This window comes from Engystomops pustulosus, chromosome 2, assembly GCF_040894005.1.
Source record: "Engystomops pustulosus chromosome 2, aEngPut4.maternal, whole genome shotgun sequence".
NCBI classification, from domain to species: domain Eukaryota; kingdom Metazoa; phylum Chordata; class Amphibia; order Anura; family Leptodactylidae; genus Engystomops; species Engystomops pustulosus.
In genome coordinates, this window is record NC_092412.1 from 262,109,790 (window position 1) to 262,118,226 (window position 8,437).

At 43.0% G+C, this 8,437-nt stretch overlaps 1 long non-coding RNA gene across 1 annotated transcript in view; it reads left to right on the forward strand.

The window, feature by feature from the left end:
- Positions 1-6,616, forward strand: part of LOC140119688 (uncharacterized) — a 37,318-nt gene extending 30,702 nt beyond the window's left edge. Inside the window, exon 3 of the long non-coding RNA XR_011853418.1 lies at positions 6,325-6,616. This is a non-coding gene — a long non-coding RNA (uncharacterized lncRNA). The remainder of the gene's footprint in view (positions 1-6,324) is intronic.
- The last annotated feature ends 1,821 nt before the right edge of the window (positions 6,617-8,437 follow it).

Genomic DNA, 8,437 nt, shown 5'->3' on the forward strand with positions numbered 1-8,437 from the left:
CTATGTATAATATGTATCTATACATGCATATCACAGGGTGAGGAGAGGCCTGTATACTCCTGTGTCTCCTCCTCTATGTATAATATGTATCTATACATGCATATCACAGGGTGAGGAGAGGCCTGTATACTCCTGTGTCTCCTCCTCTATGTATAATATGTATCTATACATGTATATCACAGGGTGAGGAGAGGTCTGTATACTCCTGTGTCTCCTCCTCTATGTATAATATGTATCTATACATGTATATCACGGGGCGAGGAGAGGCCTGTATACTCCTGTGTCTCCTCCTCTATGTATAATATGTATCTATACATGCATATCACAGGGTGAGGAGAGGCCTGTATACTCCTGTGTCTCCTCCTCTATGTATAATATGTATCTATACATGCATATCACAGGGTGAGGAGAGGCCTGTATACTCCTGTGTCTCCTCCTCTATGTATAATATGTATCTATACATGCATATCACAGGGCGAGGAGAGGTCTGTATACTCCTGTGTCTCCTCCTCTATGTATAATATGTATCTATACATGCATATCACAGGGTGAGGAGAGGCCTGTATACTCCTGTGTCTCCTCTATGTATAATATGTATCTATACATGCATATCACAGGGTGAGGAGAGGCCTGTATACTCCTGTGTCTCCTCCTCTATGTATAATATGTATCTATACATGCATATCACAGGGTGAGGAGAGGCCTGTATACTCCTGTGTCTCCTCCTCTATGTATAATATGTATCTATACATACATATCACAGGGTGAGGAGAGGCCTGTATACTCCTGTGTCTCCTCCTCTATGTATAATATGTATCTATACATGCATATCACAGGGTGAGGAGAGGTCTGTATACTCCTGTGTCTCCTCCTCTATGTATAATATGTATCTATACATACATATCACAGGGTGAGGAGAGGCCTGTATACTCCTGTGTCTCCTCCTCTATGTATAATATGTATCTATACATGCATATCACAGGGTGAGGAGAGGTCTGTATACTCCTGTGTCTCCTCCTCTATGTATAATATGTATCTATACATGCATATCACAGGGTGAGGAGAGGTCTGTATACTCCTGTGTCTCCTCCTCTATGTATAATATGTATCTATACATGCATATCACAGGGTGAGGAGAGGCCTGTATACTCCTGTGTCTCCTCCTCTATGTATAATATGTATCTATACATACATATCACAGGGTGAGGAGAGGCCTGTATACTCCTGTGTCTCCTCCTCTATGTATAATATGTATCTATACATGTATATCACAGGGTGAGGAGAGGTCTGTATACTCCTGTGTCTCCTCCTCTATGTATAATATGTATCTATACATGCATATCACAGGGTGAGGAGAGGCCTGTATACTCCTGTGTCTCCTCCTCTATGTATAATATGTATCTATACATGTATATCACAGGGTGAGGAGAGGCCTGTATACTCCTGTGTCTCCTCCTCTATGTATAATATGTATCTATACATGCATATCACAGGGTGAGGAGAGGCCTGTATACTCATGTGTCTCCTCCTCTATGTATAATATGTATCTATACATGCATATCACAGGGTGAGGAGAGGCCTGTATACTCCTGTGTCTCCTCCTCTATGTATAATATGTATCTATACATGCATATCACAGGGTGAGGAGAGGTCTGTATACTCCTGTGTCTCCTCCTCTATGTATAATATGTATCTATACATACATATCACAGGGTGAGGAGAGGCCTGTATACTCCTGTGTCTCCTCCTCTATGTATAATATGTATCTATACATGCATATCACAGGGTGAGGAGAGGTCTGTATACTCCTGTGTCTCCTCCTCTATGTATAATATGTATCTATACATGCATATCACAGGGTGAGGAGAGGCCTGTATACTCCTGTGTCTCCTCTATGTATAATATGTATCTATACATGCATATCACAGGGTGAGGAGAGGCCTGTATACTCCTGTGTCTCCTCCTCTATGTATAATATGTATCTATACATGCATATCACAGGGTGAGGAGAGGTCTGTATACTCCTGTGTCTCCTCCTCTATGTATAATATGTATCTATACATACATATCACAGGGTGAGGAGAGGCCTGTATACTCCTGTGTCTCCTCCTCTATGTATAATATGTATCTATACATGTATATCACAGGGTGAGGAGAGGTCTGTATACTCCTGTGTCTCCTCTATGTATAATATGTATCTATACATGTATATCACGGGGCGAGGAGAGGCCTGTATACTCCTGTGTCTCCTCCTCTATGTATAATATGTATCTATACATGCATATCACGGGGTGAGGAGAGGCCTGTATACTCCTGTGTCTCCTCCTCTATGTATAATATGTATCTATACATGCATATCACAGGGTGAGGAGAGGCCTGTATACTCATGTGTCTCCTCCTCTATGTATAATATGTATCTATACATGCATATCACAGGGTGAGGAGAGGCCTGTATACTCCTGTGTCTCCTCCTCTATGTATAATATGTATCTATACATGTATATCACAGGGTGAGGAGAGGCCTGTATACTCCTGTGTCTCCTCCTCTATGTATAATATGTATCTATACATGTATATCACAGGGTGAGGAGAGGCCTGTATACTCCTGTGTCTCCTCCTCTATGTATAATATGTATCTATACATGCATATCACAGGGTGAGGAGAGGCCTGTATACTCCTGTGTCTCCTCCTCTATGTATAATATGTATCTATACATGCATATCACAGGGCGAGGAGAGGCCTGTATACTCCTGTGTCTCCTCCTCTATGTATAATATGTATCTATACATGCATATCATAGGGGAGGAGAGGCCTGTATACTCCTGTGTCTCCTCCTCTATGTATAATATGTATCTATACATGCATATCACAGGGCGAGGAGAGGCCTGTATACTCCTGTGTCTCCTCCTCTATGTATAATATGTATCTATACATGTATATCACAGGGTGAGGAGAGTCCTGTATACTCCTGTGTCTCCTCCTCTATGTATAATATGTATCTATACATGCATATCACAGGGTGAGGAGAGGCCTGTATACTCCTGTGTCTCCTCCTCTATGTATAATATGTATCTATACATGCATATCACAGGGTGAGGAGAGGCCTGTATACTCCTGTGTCTCCTCCTCTATGTATAATATGTATCTATACATGCATATCACAGGGTGAGGAGAGGCCTGTATACTCCTGTGTCTCCTCCTCTATGTATAATATGTATCTATACATGCATATCACAGGGTGAGGAGAGGCCTGTATACTCCTGTGTCTCCTCCTCTATGTATAATATGTATCTATACATGCATATCACAGGGTGAGGAGAGGCCTGTATACTCCTGTGTCTCCTCCTCTATGTATAATATGTATCTATACATGCATATCACAGGGTGAGGAGAGGCCTGTATACTCCTGTGTCTCCTCCTCTATGTATAATATGTATCTATACATGTATATCACAGGGTGAGGAGAGGCCTGTATACTCCTGTGTCTCCTCCTCTATGTATAATATGTATCTATACATGCATATCACAGGGTGAGGAGAGGTCTGTATACTCCTGTGTCTCCTCCTCTATGTATAATATGTATCTATACATGCATATCACAGGGTGAGGAGAGGTCTGTATACTCCTGTGTCTCCTCCTCTATGTATAATATGTATCTATACATGCATATCACAGGGTGAGGAGAGGCCTGTATACTCCTGTGTCTCCTCCTCTATGTATAATATGTATCTATACATGCATATCACAGGGTGAGGAGAGGCCTGTATACTCCTGTGTCTCCTCCTCTATGTATAATATGTATCTATACATGTATATCACGGGGCGAGGAGAGGCCTGTATACTCCTGTGTCTCCTCCTCTATGTATAATATGTATCTATACATGCATATCACAGGGTGAGGAGAGGTCTGTATACTCCTGTGTCTCCTCCTCTATGTATAATATGTATCTATACATGCATATCACAGGGTGAGGAGAGGTCTGTATACTCCTGTGTCTCCTCCTCTATGTATAATATGTATCTATACATGTATATCACAGGGTGAGGAGAGGCCTGTATACTCCTGTGTCTCCTCCTCTATGTATAATATGTATCTATACATGCATATCACAGGGTGAGGAGAGGCCTGTATACTCCTGTGTCTCCTCCTCTATGTATAATATGTATCTATACATGCATATCACAGGGTGAGGAGAGGCCTGTATACTCCTGTGTCTCCTCCTCTATGTATAATATGTATCTATACATGCATATCACAGGGTGAGGAGAGGCCTGTATACTCCTGTGTCTCCTCTATGTATAATATGTATCTATACATGCATATCACAGGGTGAGGAGAGGCCTGTATACTCCTGTGTCTCCTCCTCTATGTATAATATGTATCTATACATGCATATCACAGGGTGAGGAGAGGTCTGTATACTCCTGTGTCTCCTCCTCTATGTATAATATGTATCTATACATGTATATCACAGGGTGAGGAGAGGCCTGTATACTCCTGTGTCTCCTCCTCTATGTATAATATGTATCTATACATGCATATCACAGGGTGAGGAGAGGCCTGTATACTCCTGTGTCTCCTCCTCTATGTATAATATGTATCTATACATGCATATCACAGGGTGAGGAGAGGCCTGTATACTCCTGTGTCTCCTCCTCTATGTATAATATGTATCTATACATGCATATCACAGGGTGAGGAGAGGCCTGTATACTCCTGTGTCTCCTCCTCTATGTATAATATGTATCTATACATGTATATCACAGGGTGAGGAGAGGCCTGTATACTCCTGTGTCTCCTCCTCTATGTATAATATGTATCTATACATGCATATCACAGGGCGAGGAGAGGCCTGTATACTCCTGTGTCTCCTCCTCTATGTATAATATGTATCTATACATGCATATCACAGGGTGAGGAGAGGCCTGTATACTCCTGTGTCTCCTCCTCTATGTATAATATGTATCTATACATGCATATCACAGGGTGAGGAGAGGCCTGTATACTCCTGTGTCTCCTCCTCTATGTATAATATGTATCTATACATGCATATCACAGGGTGAGGAGAGGTCTGTATACTCCTGTGTCTCCTCCTCTATGTATAATATGTATCTATACATGCATATCACAGGGTGAGGAGAGGCCTGTATACTCCTGTGTCTCCTCCTCTATGTATAATATGTATCTATACATGTATATCACAGGGTGAGGAGAGGTCTGTATACTCCTGTGTCTCCTCCTCTATGTATAATATGTATCTATACATGTATATCACAGGGTGAGGAGAGGCCTGTATACTCCTGTGTCTCCTCCTCTATGTATAATATGTATCTATACATGCATATCACAGGGTGAGGAGAGGCCTGTATACTCCTGTGTCTCCTCCTCTATGTATAATATGTATCTATACATGCATATCACAGGGTGAGGAGAGGCCTGTATACTCCTGTGTCTCCTCCTCTATGTATAATATGTATCTATACATGTATATCACAGGGTGAGGAGAGGCCTGTATACTCCTGTGTCTCCTCCTCTATGTACATTATGTATCTATACATGCATACATATGGGCAGGTAGCACCGCAGAATAAGTACCAGAGATGACAGATGACAGTCCTGTTTATTGTGTAATGGGCCAGGGGTAGTGGCTGTGCCAGGCGGTGGCTCCGGTCTGGTTGTGTGTGTTCTGCAGCAGCTGTGTCTCCTGCATACCACACCTGTAATTCTCGCTATGCATCCCTGATCAGTGAGGTCTGAACTGGTCTGAGCTGCCTCCAGCAGACGCTGGAACTAGCTGGAGACACATTGTAACCTGTGCACAAGTGTAAAAGATCAAGGCAACAGCCCGTACCATCCGCCCCCCACGAGAATGAGCCCCTATAGTCCCTGCCACGGCCTCTATAGCCAGGTGTCCGTCATCTCTGTATGTGACGGACAGACCCAATTACAGTCAGCAGGTTCCCCCGGGACCCATTATTAGCACTGTTGCTGTGCAGCTTTGGGTTACATGGTTCTAATCGGATCAAGGACAACATCTGCAGGGGTTTGCGTATTCTCCTTTAGTTTGCCGAGGTCTCTATTCAATCCTTACGTTTCCTTCCACATTATCCGAGTGTCACCTCAGCGGAACCAAAATCTGCTGCAAACAAATGTCTATCCGGACCTCTGATTACACAAGGAACTGGGCGCTACAGCACCGGCCGGGCGCAGGCTGCGTCACATGTGGCGTTTACATTGCGTCTGCAAACCGAATACAAGAGTTGTGGTTATATTGTTGTTAACATTTGTGTTTACAAAACGTTTGTCGTGTTTTTTTTTTCAGAGGAGCAATGAATTATCATAAGTGTCCAGGTGCAGATGTCTGGGAAAATGCAAACTATGGCGCAAGCGTAAACGTTGTACAAATACACTGCGGTCCAGAACAGGAGTATAAAGATGTATAGACAATGTATAATCTGCTGGGCGCCCCCCGTACAGCAGTCACCACCACATATGGGGGGTTGTTAGACTCGGGAGAGATTGGGGATCAAACCTTGTGCAGCCTTTTCTACATTTTCTGAAAAACACCTTCATTTAGCCCAAAAATTTTTTTTTTTCAAAATGGCATCCGATTTTATTTTAACCCCTGTAAAACAATTAAAGGGTTAACAAACTTCATAAAAGTTGTTTTACAAACATTGAGGGGTGTAGTTAGAATAATGGGGTAATTTATGGGGTGTTTCTATTATTTGGGGCTCTCAAAGTGACTTGAAACGTGAGCAGGTCCCTCCATGATTTTGTGTTTTTTATGAAAATGTGAAAATTCACACCTAAAGTTCAAAGCCCCAGAACATCCTACAAAAACGAGAGGACACATTGAAAACCCTGGAGACATGAACCAGACATTTGGTAAATGTTAGTTATCAATTTTTTTTTTTTGCTGTTATGACTGCGTGAAAAAAGTAGAAAATCAAGAATTTTTCCAAATTTTCACCAAATATCCATTTTTTTCATAAATAAACGCAAAACATATGAGCAAAATTTTTCAACTAACATGAAGTACAATCTCAAAATCTCCTGTATACGTTAAAGCTTCCAAAGTTATAACCACTTGTACTGACACAAGCAGATTTTAAAAAATGGGCCGTGTCAGGAAGGTGAAAAGTGTCTTCAGCGGCCGAGGGGTTAACATAACGCTTGTGCACAGCGGCGGTCTGATAATACATGCGTTTCCATTGAGATGCCTACGATTGGTAACCAGCAGCCGGTGTCCTGTATATTGTTACAAATCTATATTATATAACATAAGAAATCCCATGGATATTGCGGTCAGTGCTCAGCTACACCCCCTTGTCACATTATGGCTCTGCTCATTCATTAAGTATCTGGGTCAGGTTTGTACGTCTGCAGCTATTCTGTCGGACACTTGGGGCTCATTTACTAAGGGTTGCGCTGCACTTTTGCACAGGTAAGCACTGTATTTAACTTTCCAATTGTGTTAAAGGTGCACCACAAAAAGATGGTGAACTCTGCCGGGCCGGTGCAGGGAAGCGACACATTCATGATTTCTGACGCTCTTGATTAGTGAATCACCGCACCAAGCGTAACACACGGACAATGCACTTTTAGTGAACTCTCCAGTAATTGTGCCCCAATCTCTTTACACACATTGTAGCCTCCATAACAATGACATCTGAGCTGATGCAGCTGAGCCGCCATGGTAATGAACACCCCGCCAGGCTTCCTGTAAAGGATTAGTCATTAGTAGCGGATCAGTGGAGCTGCGACTCCCAACCCTCCTGCCCATCCGCTGTTATGTACTATAGAGCCGGGAGAACGCGACTCTGTAGTGTAAAGTGAGTGCCACTGGATGGCCAATAGAATATGGACTGAGTGTTATTTAATAGATGATTGGTTGTCCCGCTGATTAAATATTAATGACTTATCCTATGGGTAGGTCAATTGCAGTATTGGGGGACATCCAACCATGAGTGTTAAGGCTTATTAACAAATGCTCACCAGTCAGGCCTGCATCCTATGTTTCTTTGCAAAAAAAAAAAAAAACTGATGATTTAACACATTTAGCTATGTACTCGAGTATAAGCTGACCCAAGTATAAGCCAAGGCACCTAATTTTACCAACAAAACCCAGTATATAGCCAGCCAGCCCCCCTGTAGTGTACGGCCAGCAAGCCTCCCTGTAGTATACGGCCAGCAAGCCTCCCTGTAGTATACAGCCAGCAAGCCTCCCTGTAGTATACGGCCAGCAAGCCTCCCTGTAGTATACGGCCAGCAAGCCTCCCTGTAGTGTACGGCCAGCAAGCCTCCCTGTAGTGTACGGCCAGCATGCCTCCCTGTAGTATACGGCCAGCATGCCTCCCTGTAGTATACGGCCAGCAAGCCTCCCTGTAGTATACGGCCAGCAAGCCTCCCTGTAGTGTACAGCCAGCCCCCCT